This window comes from Trachemys scripta, chromosome 7, assembly GCF_013100865.1.
Source record: "Trachemys scripta elegans isolate TJP31775 chromosome 7, CAS_Tse_1.0, whole genome shotgun sequence".
NCBI lineage: Eukaryota > Metazoa > Chordata > Testudines > Emydidae > Trachemys > Trachemys scripta.
The window spans coordinates 96,844,582-96,866,013 of record NC_048304.1 but is presented as its reverse complement, the minus strand read 5'-3'; the positions used below and the strand labels follow the sequence as shown (position 1 = coordinate 96,866,013).

Genomic DNA, 21,432 nt, shown 5'->3' with positions numbered 1-21,432 from the left:
GCATTTGCCATATAGCTAAATGGTTCAATCCTAGATATTTTCCAAGAGTAACAATGTTGGACTCTAATGTTGTGTTGTCTGCAATAAAAGAGGAAACAATTTTCTTTCCTGCATCTTAAGATAGCGACTTTAGAGAAAATGAGAGAGTTATTACCATAGCAGTGTAGGCATTTGTAAAGAAAATACAATTGCAGCAGTATTTATTTGGACTAGTTGAGTGTAACTGCGACATATCTTTAGAGACAAAGAAACAGCATCATATTGTTCAATATCTGAAAATTACTCTGATTTGATCAGCTCCAAAAGGTAAACAAGACTGGGTTCATTATTGTTATAATCATAGTGGTATTTCGTATTATAAGAAAGCACACAACAGAAAATTGATATCCATGTGGTACTGGGGACTCTCTGTTGCTCAGCATAAATTAGGTATAGCATCATGCAAGAGAATGTCTGAACAGTCTTCTACTCTTTTGTTGTCCTTCTACAGTGATGGAGAGGTCCTCTCAGGTTAAAAAGATATGTCCAATTTAACTGCTGCCGAAGAGGGTCATTAAGTAGTTGGTCTATGATTCCAGAGTCTTGAAGGAGGATTCTGCTTCCTTTCCCCTACAAAATGGTTTGGAAGACAATCCTGTTTTTTTTCAATGACAGGGATACAGTGAATGAGGTATGGATGAACTGAAATACATCTTTTGTGGGAGGGGGAAAGGATTAGAAAGCATCAACATGCTGTGGTGTACTGAACAGTATGCCACATTTTCCAAGTGAAAAGAGGAAATCTTTAAAGTTGGGATTGCTTAGTATGTGCCCCAGTACCGGTGTTTGGCTCAGCATCCACAAATTCTTGCTTCTCAGGACCTTTTTAAAAAACAAACAAACAGTTCCTCTATGTGAACTGAGTTTGCATTGATTAGTGAAAAATCTTTAATGAAAGCAAACTTGACATCATTTCCATTGATAATAAACCTATTAAAAAGAAGCAATGTTCTGAGAATAATGATTGAGAGTGTTTATCAAGAAAGTGCACATGTACTGAATTTAGAATAAGGCTTCCAAGAGATTAGTAATTTGGTGCTTAATGCCAAATTGGTGCAACATTGCAAGCTATTTACGTATGGGCATAACCACTTCTTTGTACATAATAATGTGGAAATGTTTCCTTGTGAATGAATAGCAAAATACAATGATCTCCCAGAGTCATTAAAATTTCTAATTGCCAAGGAGCTATCTGTTATGAACAAAATAATTTATGCCAAACATCACAAATAATAGCCTTACACAAAATTTGCTTTGACCATTCCACGCTTCTGATCTGATCCAAACACAGTTGAAGTCAGTAGGAGCCTTTCTATTGCCTTCTGAAGGCTTTGGATCAGTCCTTACACACTTAAATTCCTTCAGAATACTTGGATGAATATCATTTAGTGACTTGTTGCTGCTTAGTTTATCATTTTGTTGCGTCACCTCCTGGATACTTCAGTCTCAGACAGTCCCTCATCCTAATGAACTGAAAAGAATAGGGTTGTGATAAATACTCCCAACATTCTCTGTGGTGAAAACTAGCAGTGTTGCCAGCTCTTGTGTTTTAAGTGCAAGTCTCAAGATATTCGCTCTTAAACTCCAAGTTGCTGGAATTAGTAAATACATGAGAATCTCAGCTTATGTTTTTTGTTTTTAATGAAAATATGTAGAACTCATTGTTAGAGAAAAGTGTGAAACTATAACCCGAGTGTACCATAAAGGCGTAAATACCAGAAGGCAAATAAAAAGACCCAAATATATTTATGTTTTTTTTTAAATCTCATTATTTTTTAAACCAATCTTGATTCTTTGCGGAATGACTCACAATTTGTTTACTGTCTGGGGTAGTAGAAGAGCTCTGTGTAAGCTCAAAAGCTTGTTTCTCTCACCAACAGAAGTTGGGCCAATAAAAGATATTACCTCACCCTCTGTGTCTCCCTAATATCCTGGGACCAACATGGCTACACCTACACTGCATATACCTTTATATGAATACAGATAGATTAATATTCACATGGAATGCGTTAGCAGAAAGGTTGTGTGTGTATGCATTGATTTAGAGTTAGATGGTATTTAACAGGAAAGGAGGCAAAATAGAATTGTGATCAATGGGCTAAATCTTGAGGAGGTCCTTTATTCAGTTTTTAGGGGAACTCCTACAGTTTAGGGGAAGAGTTTCAGTCCCTCAGGAACCACACATGGAGTGTCCTTTCTCTGCACTTGAGTGGCAGAAAAGGAGGAAGAACTGAGAGGAGGTAGCAGTTGCCTCTACAAAACCATGTCCCCACATGCCCTAAACTCAGTGGAGGACCCTCCACTTGTATAAGAAGGTAAAGGAGCTGAGTCTAGCAGTGACAAGGTCAGTGAGACTCCCCCCATGACCAGCATTAAATCTGCAGATAAGTATCAGGGTGTCAGTTATTTTTCTATTCTCCTCCATGTGGGATGGGGGGAAGAGTCATGCTGTCAGATTGCCAGGGTCTGAAAGAGGAATGGGCAGGAGTCTTGGAGTTGTGTTCAGAGGCACAAGGTCTCTGCACAGATGGTTCTGTGCCTCTGCCATATTCAATACTGTGTATCATTGAACCTTTTCTCATTCTGCAGTGAGAAGAAACATTCCTGTCCTGCCCCCTCCCAGCTTCATAATCCAGGAGAAAACATCTGTATAGAGCCTCAGAATCCCCTCCCTCCACCCCACTACAATCCCAGGTCTCTTCCCATTTTTTTCTCATGGGGGTGAGGGCAATCTCACCTGTGTTAGGACTTTAGACTTTGGCCCACAGTAAACTGTTGGGAATTAGACATAAATCAGGCTTGCATATTGGCACTAGAGTTTTATTTTATGCTCTGTATTTCAGCACTGGGTGTTACATATTTTCAGCCAAGGAATTTACTGGATGCAAGATATTGTAGGAAGATACTAAGGGAAAGTAATCTCTACCTTTCCATCACAAGGATGCTAAAAGAGCAGTGGACATTTATAATAATGTGCTAGCTACTGTGTTAACTCCATTCATGCCCTAGTTTGATTTTGTTCTACACAATGTAAACAGTGCTGGTGTAGGCCCATGCATTTGGGACAAGACAATTTAAACGTACAGGAAGCTTTTCATTTTTGGTATAACTGGATGCAAATGCTGTATTGGGGGCCATAGAGGCAGATTTGGTATGGTCTCACTGGTACAGCAGTGGTTTCAGGCATCCCAGCCAATGACAGGAGAATTCTAGGCTCATATGTGGTGTGTCCCCCCAGACTGGTTTTGGCACTAATGCATGTAGCTATAGTCTGTCTTTTCAAGAAACTTTTCAGAAGGATGGCCTGGACTACCATGTACAGGAGATACACGGCGGTGTGTTTTTGTTGTAAGGGGATATGCAGTGTCTGATTAATTTAATTTACTGACCAGAGATTGGCTAAAATTGAACCGCTGCATAAATGAGATTATGCAGATTGGTTCAGGCAGGAGATGTGAAGAAAGTGTCATTTCCCTAGGCCTTCTGAATTGTAATGAGGAGCTGCTTCTCCGGACCAGCATAGTGTGATCATTGACCTAGGGCTGAGTTGAGGACATCTGGAGTCAACTATGGTAAGGGCTGTTACTTTATGATGTTAAGAATGCCCCCCAGACTGTGGTATTCCCTGGTGGTAATCATGATCCATCTCTTTGTGAATTGGTGGTAGGATTACTGTAATGTGATATATACTGGGCAACCTTAGTAAGAGATCTGTTGCCCGCAGCTGGTTCAGAATACAGCAGTCTGATTGTTGCAGGGGGAAATTAGCAGAGGTCAGTCTGACTGCTCACTGTCTTGCAATCTAGCTCAGTTGCCTGTTAGCCCAAGTATCAAGGTTAAAGTTTTTAATTTTAATATTTAAAGCTCCAAATGGATTCTATCCCAAGTGTCTTTCTGAACTTCTGATGCCCTGTATTCCATCCCAGCCTCAAAGGTTGGAGGGAAAGACAGCTTTTTGACCTGAGGGCTTTTAGTGATGGACTAAGCAGAGGTTGGTACTTTTGCCTGTGGAGCTCTAGGTCTGCGGGAATGCCTTCCTTCCAGAGTTGAGAACAAGCATACATTTGGTATTTCTAAGAGGCTTATACACCAGCATTCAAAAATGTGAGAACCCCTGCACCGTAATTGTTTTAACTGTTTCTAGATATGCTCTGATTGAAGTGTGCACCTGTGTGTTGCACACTACAGGCGAGTCTCATCTTACGCGGGGGTTCCGTTCTGCGGTTAGCGTGTAAAGCGAAAACCGCGTATAGTCAAAATTACATTGAGTTGAATGGCAGGCGGAATCGCCCGCACTACACGTACAATATTAAAATTGTTATTTTTCTCTCTTTTTTTTTTTGTTCTTTCTGTTTTTGCCGACCGCGTAAAGCTGAAATCGCGCATGTTAAATGCGCATAAGATGCGACAGACCTGTAGCTGATTGTGTGAACCCTGTTGGTGCTCACTAAAAGTTCTCTAGTGTGCACTGACTTAGTCCTGTTTTACAGACAGTTAGTGCATGACACAATGGGACCAACTAGAATTTACACCCCCATTGGTGCGCAGTTATGCAGCATGTAGACAAGCCCTTAGTTCAGGCAGAACACCCATTACATTCAGTAGGAGTTTTATGGGCTCCAGAATCAGTCATTTAGTTCATACTGTCTATTTTGATCTACCCATCAACAGGATTCATACTGTAAAAGCTACAATATTTATTCAGGCATTCTGCATTTTTAACATCAAAAGCATGGGATAGAATTTAATACACACAGATTATTTGGATATATTCTTGTCATCCATAAAGTTCTACAAACAAGCAAATAAAGGAAGTAAAGAACACTACACTTAAAATGAATTGTGTTAATTTTGGCAAACACTCGGTTGCTGAGTTCATTGCAGTAGCATTTGCAAAAATGATACTAGATTTTCAGTCCTGTGAGCTTTATATTAAAAGTAAATTATCACCATTAAGCAACAAAGGAATTGCCACTAAGCATAATTTTAAAACAACAGCTACAATAAGTTACTTTGATAGCTCAGATAACATGTTATCTAAAGTAAAACTAAATAGCTAAAGAATTCCTCAGTGTGACTGCTAGTGTTGCAAATACTATATTTCTATTTTATAAACTGGTGGCTTATCAGCTTTGAAGGCATGTTGGAGAGTGTTAGAGTATATTCTATCACTTAGATCAGCTTTAGGCAATTATATATGTAAACATAATGACATTCTTACTTTTTTTTTAAATGGATTGATCTCAAGTCTGTGATGAATGAATCTGCAATGTGTTTTCCTGAAATATTGTTTGAATTGAATTAATCCAATATTAATTTATTTTACATGTGCCAGAAGCATCATCCTATTATTAATAAGTTGAAACAGACAGCAGGAAAAGGAGGTCCCTCCCTAGCATTGCCAGAGTGCATCTCTGTGTGTATCCAGCAATCTGTGTGATATGTTGACAGAATGAGGCCAGGGATGCAAATAAAGGAAACTTTTCCCCCACTCCTAGCAGTAAATATATTTATTTATATATGAAGTTAGAAAACACAGTTTATTGCTTGTCATTCATTAATGTACTGAATGGTAGTTCTACTGATAAATTAAATTGAGAGAGAAATGGTTTACATATTATTATTAACATTGCTACCATATGTTTAATTCATATATTAAGAGATACTGTATTTGTATTTTAGAAAGTACAGTCATTCTAGCTGGCTTATCAACCACCAAAGACTGAAAGAATATTTTTTGCACACACTGATGTATCAGTGATTGTAACATAGCTCTTCATTCTCAACATTCCATAAAATCTCTGCCAGAGCTATAATAAATATTTGGGGGAACATCCACTGAAGATGGATGTTATGGCTGGAAATGGAAACTATGCCAATTTCAGCAGCTGAAGTTCTGTCTCTATGTAAATTTGCTAAATATATATATTTTCAACTGAGGATTAATTGGGTTTTCTACTTTTTTAAAAAATAGCAACCCAATCACTTGGTTTGATATGACTGTTAGGGAAGGGTATTTTGGTTTTAATTGTTCTCAGGTTTGCATGTCTGGTCTCCTGAGACAGTAATGGAACATAGCTATAAAACAGTTTAGTTGTGAAAGCCACAGAAAAGGGAATTGGTTCTGTTTTTACTTCTCTCAGTCCAGGGAGGTGCAATTTAAGGTCAAAACTATTTATTCCATGAATTAGTAAAGTCAGGATTCATTCAAAATTTAAAAACACAGAGAAGAATCTACAAAAAGAGAGGGAAATCAAAGACGGCTTATGAGTGATAGTGAAGATGGGCTTATGTAAAATAAACACCTTGGGCTTTAGTGTTAAACCTGGGTAATGCATTCCTCTTCCTTATGATCATAATATACAGGTAATCAAGAGAGGGGTTCATAAAAACTAGAACATGTGGGACTGAGACAATACCCAGTTCTTATTTGTTTAAAGAAAGACTAATGCACTAAGGGCCTTATCAAGGTAAGATGTGCCTCTGCAGTTGCTGGCCCATTGAAACTAGAAGTTGCAGAAAACTGATTAGACATTCTGGGCTAGATCCTCAAGGGGGACTTAGGCAGTGCAATTCTGAGCCTGATTTCAGGTGCCCTGCTGCCTAGTGGAATCCACAAGCCTGAGTTAGATGCCCAGGCTCCCTATGCAATGGCCGGGGAGAGTTAGGCACCTGAGAATAGGATTCCCAAATACTAGCAGGCTGAGCAGACAGTCACCTAAACTAGCCAGTAGGAAAGGTTTACAGGTGTTAGCTACATAACTCTCCCCCTATAATGCATGGGGAGCCTGGGTGCTTAACCCAGGGCAGCAGGGTGCCGAGGGGCGAGGCACTGCAATGTCTAAGTGCCTTTGTGAATCTAGTGACTTAAGCTTGGATTTGCCAGTTAGACTCCTGTCACTATCTGAAAAGGTAGGTAATTGTTATATAGGCCATTGATGGATGAGAGGAAGTATCACGAGTTAAGAGCCTGTAGCAATGAATTAGTTGGGAGTAAAGCAGTTACAGTTCACCAAAACATCGGTCTCACAGTCCAAGGGAAATCACAAATTAAATCCTTCTTATGTGTGTAATAATTACTCCAATGGAAGGAAAATGTCCTAGCAGAGAATAAAATAAAAACTTGCTGCCTCATCCAGCATCATATGTAGGTGCATTTCCAGCCATGAAATGATGGGGGGGTGGGGAGGGGGAGAATTGGCCAACTCAAAGAACCCTGCAACAACAAAAAAAGGCTCACCTCTGTAGATGGCAGTTGCAGAGTGGCTTGTCAGAGGACAGCCCATACCAATGAGCTCTGCCTGCTGTGTTGCTTTACAGAATAGGATGGATGGCTGTGGCCATGCTGTATAGGCTGGGATTTTTTTTTAATTGCTACCTGCAGTCCTTTCACTGTGTTGTGGGCAGGGTAGTCACCTTTCCAGCAAACTGGGGCCCACCTGTCATTATGGGAGAGGCCTCAGGAGGCTTCCTCCAGTTATTGGTTATATGTGCAGCGAGGGACTGAACTTCTGGTCACATGACATTCCTCCCCGTGTGACTCCCGAATAGAGCTACACAGGCAGAAACTCCTTTCAGGCTCTTCTGTACCTGATTGACATTCAATCCCTCATTAATTCCTCCACAGAGCCTGATTGCTATAGCTGGTAATTGGGCTAGGTGGGGTCACAGAGAGAGCCTCTCAGAAAAGTACGGATACAGAGAGCTAGTTCCACAAAGGGAGTTAGGCACCTAACTGCCACGTTAGGCACCTAAATCCAAAACTTAGATCCTCAAAACTCCCCACTGAGCTGCCTAAATTCCTTAGGCTCCTAAATTTTCACCCATAGAGTTCTCCAGGCACCTACACATCACCAGTGGACATGCAGACAGATAGCTGTGTCCTCATGCCCAATGTACAGGTCAAACCTAAGCCCTGTCAGCGAGGCTGTCCCTAGCTATTTTGGTGCCCTACGCAGGCCCCCCTAGGCCTCTGTGGGGAGGAGCGGGGGGAGGGGAGACTGGCCCCAGGTCTCCATGGGGGACGGCGGGGGACAGGAGCTGGCCACTTCCTGCAGGAAGTGGAGTGACCAGGTCCCAGCCTGCTCTGCTCCCCTGACTGCCAGGATTGGGGGGAGGGAGGAACCGCCCCCCCAGCACTCAACAGTGGCGCAGCTGGGAGCCAGGGGAGTGGAGCAGGCCCGACTGCTTCTGGAGTCCTCATAGGAGTGGGGGCGGAGCTAGGGTGGGAAGAGGTGGAGCAGGGCCACACAGCTGCGTACTTTGCATATGGGTAAGGACGGCCCTGCCTGTCAGGGTTCACAACTAGGAGTTTTCGCTGCCTAGCTCCCCTGTGGGGCCCAATCCAATTGATGGGCTCTGAGTTAGATGCTTAACTCCCATTGATCTGGGCCTTAGGCCCCCAGACTAATAGGTGCTGCATCCTTCTGTTTGGGATGTTCAGCCATGAACCATCTTGTGGAGTTAGGCACCAAAGCCAACTGACCTTGCTCGTGAGACACACCCCAATAGCCCTTTGGTTAGTGCACTCAGTCTGATGTAGGAGCCCTGTTTTCAGCTCCCTCTCATTTGGAACAGAGACATCAATCCAGGTCTCTCACAGCCCAGTTGAGTGCCCTAACCACCAGAGTATTTGGGATGGGCAATAGTCATTAGGCTAGAAAGAAACAATGTGTGATGCTATAGCCCTGCCATTAGGGCACTAAAGAATCAGAACCCCACTTGTAAACTTGGAGTTTGGGAATCTCCACCAGGGCTAGGACTCTGAACAGCTCATCAGATGTGAGTCCTACTGGCAGAAACGTAGCACCTAGGGCTAGCTCCACAAAGGCACTTAGGATATGTCTACACTGTGATTAAACACCTGAGGCTGACCTGTATCAGCTAGCTCGGGCTATTTAATTGCAGCATCTAGGTTTGGACTTGGGCTGAAGCCCGGGCTGTGGGACCTTCTTGCAGTTTTACAGCCCGAGCCCTGTGTCAGCGGATGCAGGCCAGGTACACTTACTAAGTCCAACATTTAAGTGCCACTGGCAGTCATAAAACCACCACTCAGCTGCTGCCTAAGTTTCTGCCACTACATATGCACAAAGCCACCTAAGGCCTTGGCAACACTTGTGAGTTGCAGCGCTGTAAAGCCGCCCCCAGCGCTGTAACTCACTCCCTGTCCATACTGGCAAGGCATTTGCAGCGCTGTATCTCCGTGGTTGCAGCGCTGCATGTACTCCACATCCCCGAGAGGAATAGCGAGTATTGTGCTGCCGCTGCAGCGCTGTGGCGCCAGTGTGGCCGCCCAATGCACTGTGACTGACCTCTAGAAGTATTCGGCAGTATCCCACAATGCCTGTTCTAGCCACTCTGGTCATCAGTTCAAACTCTACTGCCCTGGCCTCAGGTAACCAATCACGTGACCCACCCTTTACATTCCCCGGGAATTTTAAAAATCCCCTTCCTGTTTGCTCAGCCTGGCATGGTGTGGAGTGCTATCAGCAAATATTTCCAGGTGACCATGCCTCCACGCACCAAGCGAGCCCCAGCATGGAGCAACGGTGAGTTGCTGGACCTCATCAGTGTTTGGGGGGAGGAAGCTGTCCAGTCCCAGCTGCGCTCCAGCCGTAGGAATTACAATACCTTCGGGAAGATATCAAAGGACATGATGGAAAGGGGCCATGACCAGGATGCCCTGCAATGCAGGATTAAAGTGAAGGAGCTGCCGAGTGCCTTCCGCAAAGCCCGCGAAGCAAACGGCCGCTCGGGTGCTCCCCCCGCGACCTGCCAATTCTACAAAGAGCTGGATGCGATACTTGGGGTTAACCCCACCTCCACTCCAAGCACCACCATGGACACTTCAGAGCCGGTGTGAGGGGTAGGGGAGGAGGAGAAGGAGGAAAACTGGAGTGAGGGTGGTGGGCCGGATGGAGACACCCCAGAATCCCTGGAGCCATGCTGCCAGGAGCTCTACTCGAGCCAGGAGGAAGGTAGCCAGTCACAGCAGCCGGTACTTGGGGAGGACAAACAGAAGAGCAGGTTCCCAGGAAGCATTTTTTTTTGGGGGGGGGGGGAAGGAATTTTTTCGGTGCGGGCTCTTTGGGAGAGGAGGGTTAGGCATGCATGCCTATATGTGGAATAGTGCATTGATGTGGTTTTTCACATCGTGGTAATCCGCCTCGGTAATCTCCTTGAATGTCTCATCCAGAACATGTGCAATGCGCTTGTGCAGGTTTATCGGGAGAGCCACCGTGGTCCTTGTCCCAGCCAGGCTAACGTGTCCGTGCCACTGTGCCGCGAGGGGCGGGGGGACCATTGCTGCCCACAGGCAAGCTGCATATGGGCCAGGGCGGAAGCTACATTGCAGTAGAAGCCCCTCCCTTGCTTCCCAGGTCACCCTCAGCAGCGAGATATCGTCCAGGATGAACTCCTGTGGAAAATGTTGGGACAGTGTTCAGTGTAGGTGTCCCCTGAAGCTGTTGGCTCTCCCCAAGGCACAGAAACCCAGAGGACAGTGCAGCCCTGAAACAGTCAGTCCCCCTTACTCACCATTTTGAGGCTCCCGTGGGATATATGTGCTCTGTTTCGGATGTGAAAATTATGCTATTGTGTAGACCCTGTGTGTTTTCTACTCCTTAAGTGCAGGGGGGAATCATTATTCTGTCGGGTATAAACAATGCTGCCTCTGTTAAATGTTGCATTTTGCCTATACAGCTGCATGAACCTTGAGACCTCAGCCGTCCCTCTTATCGCCTGCTCAGAGACTGCAAAGACTCAGGAAGAGACCGTGAAAAAGCAAAGAAGACATGCTGCAAGAAGTGATGCGGCAATCTGTTAAAGAGAATGAGAAAGCACGGAACTGGAGGGAGAGAGAAAGCAGGATCCGCCAGGAAAATGCAGTGCACCGGCGGCAAAGCACGGAGCACCGGCAGCAAAGCACGGATCGGCTCATAAGCATCCTGGAGCACCAAGCAGACACTATCCAGGAGCTCGTAGCCATGCAGAAAGAGGAGCAGTACCGCAAATGCAAATGCCGCCCCCCCCCCCGCACAGCCCTTGTCCCAAAACTCTTTCTGTTGTGCCCCACTGTCACCTCCAACCCACTTTCCCCAACTTCCGTGTTCTTCACACCACCAGCTGCCTCCAACACCAGTATCTTCACCACCCAGCCCTGAAAAGCACGACCCTTACCCTCTGCACTCAACCCCCATCACCATGCAGTATAGCTATCCTGAAGTGCAGCACTCACTGCACAGCACACCAGACAGGACATACGCAAATCTGTGATTGTACCGTTCCCCACTCCATCCCCTTGTTTCTTTTCAATACATGGATTTTTTGGCTTTGAAAACATTCTTTATTATTGCATAAAGTAAAAGACTCCTTAGCCCAGGAAATAAACAGGCACTGCAAGTCTGCTTGTCTGCTTGGCAAACACTGATTCCTAAAGATTGGAACTACTGCACTTCACTCCCATGCAGGACACCAGATATCACTGCTGGTTTTCAGCCTCAAAAATTGCTCCCTCAAGGCATCCCTAATCCTTGCAGCCCCGCGCTGGGCCCCTGTAATAGCCCTGCTCTCTGGCTGTGCAAATTCAGCCTCCAGGTGTTCAACCTCAGAGGTCCATGCCTGAGTGAAGCTTTCACCCTTCCCTTCACAAATATTATGGAGGGCACAGCATGCGGATATAACTGCGGGGATGCTGTTTTCGGCCAAGTCCAGCTTCCCATACAGAGATCGCCAGCAGCCCTTTAAATGGCCAAGGGCACACTCCACAGTCATTCAGCACCGGCTCAGCCTGTAGTTCCTTGCTGCTGTCAAGGCTCCCTGTGTAGGGTTTCATGAGCCATGGCATTAACGGGTAAGCGGGATCTCCAAGGATCACAATGGGCATTTCGACTTCCCCTACCATGATCTTCCTCTCGGGGAAAAAAGTCCCGGCCTGCATCTTCCTGAACAGCCAAGTGTTCCAAAAGATGCGTGCGTCATGCATCTTTCTGGGCCAGCCTGTGTTAATGTCAATGAAACGCCCACGGTGATCCACAAGCGCCTGGAGAACCATAGAGAAATACCCCTTCCAATTAACGTACTCGGATCCTAGGTGGGGTGGTGCCAGAATAGGAATGTGCAACCCATCTATCACCCCTCCACAGTTAGGGAACCCCATTTGTGCAAAGCCATCCACTATTTCCTGAACATTACCTAGAGTCACAGGTCTTTTGAGTAGGATGCGATTAATGACCCTGCAAACTTGCAGCAACACGATTCCAACGGTCAACTTTCCCACTCCAAACTGGTTTGCGACCAACCGGTAGCTGTCTGGAGTTGCCAGCTTCCAGATTGCAATAGTCACCCGCTTCTCCACTGGCAGGGCAGCTCTCAATCTCGTGTCCTTGCACCGCAGGGTGGGGTAAAGCTCCTCACACAGTCCCATGAAAGTGGCTTTTCTCATCCGAAAGTTCTGCAGCCACTGCTCGTCATCCCAGACTTCCATGACGACGTGTTCCCACCACTCGGTGCTTGTTTCCCGAGCCCAAAAGCAGCATTCCACGGTGCTGAGCACGTCTGTGAATGCCACAAGCAATTTCATGTTGTACGCGTTACGCAGCTTGATAGCATCGTCGGACGTCTCACTCTCACTGTCACTTTGGATCCTAAGGAATAGTTCGACAGCCAAACGTAACATGCTGGCGAGATAAGTCAGCATACGCCTCAGCAGTTCGGGCTCCATTTCCCATGGACAGATCGTGCTGCACAGAAACCATTGAAAGATGGCGCCAAAGCTGGACGGAAACAAAGGGATTTCTGGGATGCGAAGCGATGCATCGCGGGGCGTTGGGACAGGACCCAGAATGCCCCGCACCCATGCCCCCTTCCCACAACCCACAGCGCCAGAATGGGAAGAGGTGCTCTGTGGGATAGCTGCCCATAATGCACTGCTTCCAATGGAGCAGCAAATGCTGCAAATGTGGCCACGACAGTGTGCTGGGCAGCTGTCAGTGTGGACAGACTGCAGCGCTTTCCCTACTCAGCTGTACGAAGTCAGGTTTAACTCACAGCGCTGTACATCTGCAAGTGTAGCCAAGGCCTAAGTCTTGAAACTGCTTAGCTGCTCACATCAAAGCTGCTTGAAGACTTGGGTGCAAGCCTCTACTCCTCTCAGTCAGTGTGATGATTTGCACTGCATCCCTGATGAGTGCCCTCCTAACCACTGGATAATAAACGCTCTCATTCTCATTTTTTTTGGTGAGAAAGGGTTGCTCTGGCTTAGGCACCGAACTCAGGGTTCACAGCTAAGAATCAGTATAGGAGATAGGTGCCTCCCTCCCATGTGTCAGTCAGGCATCCAATGGGAGTTAAGCACCCTCAGGAGCTGGGCCCTAAGCACCTGTCATTCTTTTGCATTGCCTACAGGCTAGCTTAGGCAGCGCCCTATTTCACTTGATGACTGAGAGTCCATTTTGGGGGCTGTGACTTCCACTGTCCAGAAAGAGACCCAAGTCCCCTCTGTGAATTTAGCCTTAAGACGGCTTTTCAAAACTTTACCTCTAATCCTTTTCTGGCACGCGTCACATGCCCGGGAAGCAGAGGGTGGGATTTTCAGTCACAGAGGTGCTTTTGAAACCCTCCGTCTGTAGAGAACAGATTGATTCAATTTATGTGCATTTCAGAGCTTGATTGACAACAATCAAGTTGGGTTTGGTCTTGCTTTGAGCAGTGGGTTGGACTAGATGATCTCCTGAGGTCTCTTCCAACCCTAATATTCTATGATCATATATTGCTATGGTTTTCCTAATATGCCTGATACCTCTTCCCCCTCTCCCCGCAATGCACCACCTAAGAATGGAAGGTATCAGCTGGCAGAGAGCTTAGTATTTGCCTCACATTGTTTAATTCAAGTGGCTAACATGAGCTATTGGTTGCCTCCTTCCTCCTAGCACAGGGCATTTATTCTTCAGGTGATCAGTGGGATTACACTGATAGCATGCTTTGGGCTCTTCTGCTTTTACAGGAGATTTGGGATGAGGTTTAGAGGAATGGTTTTTGGGGAGATGAGTACCAGGAGCGGCGCCAGGGTTTTTGCCGCCCTAGGCGGTAGCGCTCGTCTTCTGAGCATTTGGCGGCGGGGGGTCCTTCCGCTCCGCGTCTTCGGGGCACTTCGGCGGCGGGTCCCAGAGCGAGTGAGGGACCCACCGCCGAATTTCTGCCAAAGACCCGGAGCAGAAGGACCCCCTGCTGCCGAATTTCCGCCGAGGATGGCAAAATGCCACCCCCCAAATCCTGCCACCCTAGACGACCGCCCAGGGTCGCCTAGTGGAAGCGCCAGCCCTGGTGAGTACCCAGTCTCCCACTCTCTTGCTAGAGATAAAATGGGATCTCCCCTTCCCACCAGGTTTAAACACCTCTTTCGGTGGTTTATTTTCAATAGATGTCTGGGTCTGTTCGAAGGCATCAGCAAGAGATGCCATCTCATCCACAGACTTTACATCTTTGTCCCATAGACTCTGCTTTACATCAGCCTTACATGCCTAGGAAATGCTCTTGAGCCACAAGATCAAACATTCCCCTCAAAGCTTGTAACACCTTTGCCCTCACCCACTTTCCCATCAAATCTTTCAATTTGTTCATACCAATATCCCTCTTAAGATTCCTAAATTTAACTCTCTGTGTTTCAGGGGTAATCTGAAACCTTTGTAAAATAGTGCTTTTGAATTTACAATAGTCTAAAGCATCCTCAATGGGCATTTCAGTGAATACACTTAGAGCTTTACCAGTTAATTTTGCAATCAGGGTAGGAACTCTCTTGGCATCAAGGTTCTCATGCACTGCATACAGCCTTTCGAAGGTAGTCAGATATTCAGCAATATCATCTGTCTCCTTGTACGCAGGACATACATGGTCCCAGCTGTGGATTTTTGGCATGATGGGAATCGCTGGGGTTCTGGTTCTGCTTCTCTAGCAGGTCCAGTTGGTGTTTTTGCTCTCTCTCTCTTTCTTCCCACTTCTCCTTTATCTCCAGTTCTTTCAGTTGCAATAGTCTCTGGTGCTCCCTCTCGTTTTCTGCAACCTGCAGACTAAAAAGCTCCAACTTCTCAATTGCTTCACTGCTTTCAGTCATTTTCCTGCTTTTCTGTTCCTACTGCCCTTTTCCGAAACAAGCAAACAGAAAATAACAAACCGGAAGCCTCCTCCTGATTGTCATTAGCCACCACACTTAAAATCTTTACACCAGTGTATGAAGTGCAAATCTTGCTCAGTACAAGACGCTATGTATTTCACCCTGCTCTCTGCGCCACTGTGACGGGATCCCCCCAGGGTGCAGCCTGGGACTGAGGGACCGTTGTGCCCCCTTAACTCTCTTCAGCCTGAGCTGTCTCTCACAAGGCCTTGCTAATGACCAGCAGCAAGCCACTCCAGGCACTGTGATCACTCAGCACAATGGCATGTGGAGCCCCACACCCAGCTAGATTGCATGAATGCTCCCAGAGCCACTCATGAATCACACAGAGAAAGGCACCAGAGCCAAATCCCTCCAGTTCCCAGCACTGTACCTCAGGAATATACCGTCTTGCACTGCTCAAGATGGGCAGTGCAAATTTATTAATTGGGTCACCACTTCAACAATGGAAAGTGGAATATCAGCCTTTCTCAAACCGGAGCAGATTTGCCCCACACTTCATGCAAACTCACCGATAAAGATAAACAATTAAATTTATTGACTATAAAAGGTAGATTTTTAAGTGATATTAAGTGATATAGACCAAAAAAAAAAAAAAAAGAGTTAGTTACCAAAGAAATAAAATATAAGCACGCAGTCTAAACGCTCCACCCTATTAGACTGGGCAGCAACTAGATTAAGCAGTTTTTCTCACCCCACTGGATATTGCAGGTCTTAATATACAGGTTTGTTCCTTAAATGTGGGCCAATCTCCTCTGTTGGAGTCTTGTCTTCTTCTCAGTGTCTTGGTTGCTTGCAGTGTAGATGGGGGCAGGAGAAGAGCCAAGGATGGGGCCCCTATGGTCTCTTTTATAACCTCAGGCCCATGTGCTTGGAGAATGCAAGTCCAGGCACGTCTGGGGGCATTGCTGAGTCCCTAAGCAAAGTTGAGCAATTCCCCTGGTGTGGCCTCATGCAGGTGAGTCATTGAATTGTAGCTTCCTTGCTGGACAATGGCTGGTGATTTCTATTCAACAGCACCAACCCAGGTGTTGGTTACCTCCTTTGTCATTGTCTCTGTAGAGCCAGTATCTGGGCGCCTCCACAACCCACAGCATATTTTAATGACAGCCATACAACACAATTCTCATAACTTCATATGTGTTGATGATACACATATTTAGCTAGAACAATGCATTTCAGCAGATCATAAGCTTTCCCCTGATATCTTACAAGGCATACTTTATAGGTAAGATCACAATTATATAAAAATGAGGAATATGGGGGTTCCACGATGTTCCCCCAAGGTATAGAATGTCACACTAGGAAAGATTCATCAGGCGGGATGAAAGGTATTCGTTCATGAGGGACTCACTGGAGCATGGCCCTGGAATGACTGAGGTATGTATATGTAATAGTAAATTACAAACATTCCAATAGCTGCCCATGCTACAGTCCACCCCCAACAGGATATTGATTTTAGTGCAGAGCTTTGGATACAATCTTGTTTTGTATTGGAGCAGGGTATTTTCCAAATGGTGCGAGATGATTTTTTTTGCACAGCTATAGCATACCTTCTTTGAATCTTCACTATTTTTTCACTCCTCTTACAAACCAATCAAGACAAAAATTCACCCGCCATTCACTCTGTGATATTCTCTGTGTGACTTGCCTTGTGTTGTACTAGTGCACCTTGTCCTTGTGTGTGTATAGATATATATGAAAGAGGGCATTTTAGTGTTTACAGAACATGGTTTTTCAGGAAGGATAAAAAGAGACACTTCAGTATGAAGATGTTTTACTTCTCAGATCAGGCAACTCAGAATTTTTGCCTGACACAGACTTAGGTCATGTTGCTCAAGGCTAGTGGTAGCATATGGCAACAGAGTCTAAGGGCACTGTGCTTCCCTCACACCTTTCCTATTTCATTTGAAGCCGGAGATCTATGCTTTACTAAAAGTTTACAGCAGTATATGCCTGTACAGGACAAAAATACTTGATTACTTAGCTGTATTTCTGAGTAGAGAAAGAAAAATGAGGCAAATTCTATTCTAAAACTACTTTCAATCCATGACTAAAGAGTTGGCTTTTGGAACCAACTTCATAGCCATAACAATTCTTGCCATTTAATCCCAGCATGTTTCATGTCCTTCTGCTCCATTGTAGCAATATTTGAACTACCACTAAGAAAAACTGTTCATTCTCTTCTGCCAAAAACACCTCTGCATTTCTTCTAAAGAGTGTGCAGTAAGACATTTTTTTTCTTCAGAAAGCTGGTGGGCGTTATTTGTACTAAGAATAAAAGGACAGACAGGATAAAAGTGCAAGTCAAACTCGCATCAAAAGTATAACACAAAAACGTACTAAATGATATTTGCTACACATCTGTTATTTTACTAGATATTATAAATTTGACATGACATGACCTTAAAGGAATACAGTATGTTCATAATACAATGTGCTATTTTTATCTGTATGGAATATTAGTGACAGCAATCACAGAAGATTTGAGTAAGGCACTAGCATGAAATTCATAGTCCTGAATCCAACTCTTTTCTCTCTTTCCATTAATTTTTCAGGAATTGTGATGAGTTGGGTCCCAGGACATTAAACTAAGGAAATTAACAGCTCCCAGTGCAACCACTATATGATAGTGCAGACACATTTTTAGCCACTGCTCAAGATTACCTTGGCATTTGGTTTAGGAAATAGTAACTGAAATTTAATGTCACTTACAATAAAATCCCATATAACCAGCGTGCAAAGTATTTGGCCAGTAACAAACATTGGTCATTAACTATTGGTTTAATAGGCTAGTTACTATTGATTTTAATTCCAATGGGTCTGCATTTTTTCCTCCTGATGCAATTCAAACTTTGGACTTAGGGATCAAATTTACAACTGCAGGAAAAAGTGTAAACTTCATCTTCATAATTTAAAGGCTTAGTTCCCTGCACATTAGTCATATTTTTAAAGTCTCGGTGTTTGGATTCCAGTTTCTATTTTGTTATATTTTTAAAGTGTAATTGAGTAAAGGCAGGAGTTTCTGTGACTGCATGTAGGTTTAGGAAAACTAGAAGAATAGTTAACCTCCAAGGGTGGTTGTGAAATCATCATCACTGGAAGTTTTAAAAAACAACATATATTGGTCAAATATCTGTCAGGGATAGTGGAGGTTTACTTGATCTTGCCACAGTGCAGATGAGTGTGGTGTTCTGTCCCATCTAGTGGCACCAAGACCATTGAGAGAGAGAGAAAAATGAGTCTGCTCTACAGTCTTAGCTAACACCCAGTTGCCTTTTAGCTCATGCTGTAGAGCTAGGGTGACCAGTGTGAAAAATCGGGATGGGGGAAATAGGCACCTATAGAAGAAAAAGCCCCAAATATCTGGACTGTCCCTATAAAATAGGGACATCGGGTCACCCTATGTAGAGCAGAGGTGGGCAAACTGTGCTGGCAGGCCACATCCGGCCCATGGGACTGTCCTGCCTGCCTGCCTGCCAGTCCTGGTGCTCTGAGTGGCATGGTAAGGGGGCTGGGAGTGTGTGTGGGGGGGCTAGATAAGGGGCAAGAGGTCTTGGGGGGCAGTCAGGGGGACAGGGGGCAGGGGGGGGGGGGAGGGAGGGGGGGGTTCCGGGGGGGGCAGTCAGGGCATGGGAAGTGGGAGGGGGCGGATAGGGGTCAGGGGCCAGACTGTTTGGGGAGGCACAGCCTTCCCTACCCGGCCCTCTATACAGTTTCGGTACTCCGATGTGGCCCCTGCCAAAAAGTTTGCCCACCCCTACTGTAGAGGCTCATGCTTTTAGCTCCAGAGGTCCGCGGTTTGATCCTGCCTGCCAACAACCGGGGGGGTCTGTTGGCGTTACACAGGGATCTGGCCTTGATGTCTTTGCGAGGTCACTTCCAGCCTTATGTTTCATCCATGACCTTAATACATTTTGTAAAATAGTCAAATTATTGTTTTGAAGGCTAGAATACAGGCAATCCCTGCCCCCACCCAAATCAGTTCATCTTTCAGTCTGTGCCTCCCACAGGAGTAACATGTAAGCCATTTTTGAGTTTGTAAACTGGAATAGACTGCCAAAGCAGAGTCAGTATTTTGAACAAGATACAATGTAGCATCATGACACTACTCAAACTTTTATGTATCAACTGAAGGTGGAAAAGATCTTGTGGAGAGGTAGTGGTTGGGCGGGGGGGAATTATGAGTTAAAGTTGCTGTGGGAACCTTCTGAATTTTTGCTTTTTTTTTCTTGTTTGCGCATGCCCCTGAAATATGTGACTGTTCCCCACTCCTTCACTTGCAAGGATGGTTCAGCCTAATCATAACCATTTCCCAGGACCCTGTTTTGGGAGTGGCATGGGTTTGGGATCCACATGGGAGGTGCGAGGGGGAGTGGAAAGATGTAGCCTTGCTTGGGGGGGGATGTAGTATTTTGTGGGGATGGGAGGGTGACATGATATGCACCCTCTAGGATTTGGGTCTCTGAAGATTTGCATGGAAAGCAGCTGCATCCTAGGGATGGTCCACAGAGAGCCTTTCTATGCAGGGAAATCCCCCCTTAAGGGAGATGGTGGGGGGAGCCCACTCGTATGGCTCCATCAAAGCCATGCTATCAGTGAGTGGGTTGTACTACAGGAGGACACTATCCAGCCTATAATAATAATGAAAATCAACTGGAAAATTATTAGTGTGTTTTAGAGACCAAGTGCACCTTAGCTGAATAATATTGGGACCTTTCAGTGTTCGGCTGTAAAGTAAAATCTTTCATTGGAAGTGCATGGGAGTACAGATGGGGACAACGCAAAAAGAATTCACACGGGTGTGGCTGCTGCTGCTGTTTGGTGCCAGTTCTCTGCAAGGCTGCATTAAAAAAAGGCAACAGCACAGCTGTTTATATTTTGCCAGCTGTATCTTGCCAACTGAAAAAGGAGGGAAACTATATTTAAAGTGAAAGCTTAAAATTTACAGGATGTTGCAGAATGCTAGAGAGCTTCTGAAATCCTCCGTCTCTGCAATACCGTATTTTTGTTTCTGATGGTAGTGGCAGGGCTTAAAACAATCTCTGCACAATCTTCCAAACGAATCTCCCTTGTGAAAATGGTCTCTGAAGCAGTTCCTCTGGCTGGCAGGCCGTGTCTGAGCATTTGGATGATCCAAAAGTTGGTTTTTTTCAGGGGGGACGGGGGAGGGAATGGGAGGGATGATATTTGTCACTCCTGCCCTTTAACAATTCCTTGGATAATAGTTTCTCCCACTTGATGGTGCATATACTCCTCAATGAGCATTATTTAAATAGCAGGTTTCAAAATTGAACCATTTTTGAGTTGTGTATATAAAATAAATTGTATTACATCACCAGGGGAAATTATTATGTTTCGTTTCATATGGCTAAAAGATAGCTGCATGGATTTTCTATTATACGTATGGGGAAAAGGTCACCTTTCACCTGAGCCCATGTATGGAACATTTCAGTCCTGCAGGAGACTGAAATGGAGTCTGTCATTGAAATTATAGTTGCAATCTTCACTACTGCCTTTTCAGCCCGGTGAATACTGAAATGCAAAGGTTAAACTGGATCTTTTAAAATGGATTCCTCAATCCAAGCTTCAGAGGGGTTTAGTTAAATGAAAAAAGTTGATCAACAAAGTTAAGCTATGCATAATATATTTCTCCTGGTACTAGTAAATTGTAAGGAGTTCATTGAATTCATTCCCTTAGCTGTTTTTCCCAGAACTGCTGAACAGAAATGGATGAACACTTTGCTGACAAATCAGGTAGATTTATGCATCACTAATCCATATAGATCAGCACTCCTTGAAATGTAAATTTCAGAAACAGACACTAACATGTTCACAGATGCACACAGGTTTCTGGTGTTCCTGCATACTAGTCATTTAAAGATTATCTGTAAACCTCAGAGAAAAAAAACAAAAAAACCCTGTATTGATGCCTGCAGGCAAATGTATAGAAAGATATTTGCTTTCTTTCAGAAACCTAAAGGAATTTGATGCAGCCTTGTGAAATCATCTGTTATTGGCAACTACTATAAATAAGCCTTTGTCTTCAACTTACATTTTTCACCAAGGAAAACATTACACTTGCTTGATACAATTAAATAGAACTAACCTCAATCAAAACCTTGCCAAAAGAAAAACAAAATGTGAAAAATAGTACAACTAAAGTATTAGAATGCATAAGTAATGGAAAATAATACTGGGGAAAAATGAATGCTATAAGTTAA

General features: G+C 44.7%; 1 long non-coding RNA gene across 6 annotated transcripts in view; it reads left to right on the top strand.

The window, feature by feature from the left end:
• Positions 1-21,432, top strand: part of LOC117879945 — an 86,673-nt gene that overhangs the window by 54,288 nt on the left and 10,953 nt on the right. For 3 of the 6 annotated variants that reach the window (XR_004646436.1, XR_004646433.1, XR_004646434.1), the window contains exons 3-5: positions 491-670; positions 2,629-2,733; positions 3,518-3,611. This is a non-coding gene — a long non-coding RNA (uncharacterized LOC117879945). Of the gene's footprint in view, positions 1-490; positions 671-2,628; positions 2,734-3,517; positions 3,612-5,374; positions 6,898-21,432 lie in introns of those variants that run through there. The other 3 variants (XR_004646435.1, XR_004646431.1, XR_004646432.1) reach the window with 3 other exon arrangements.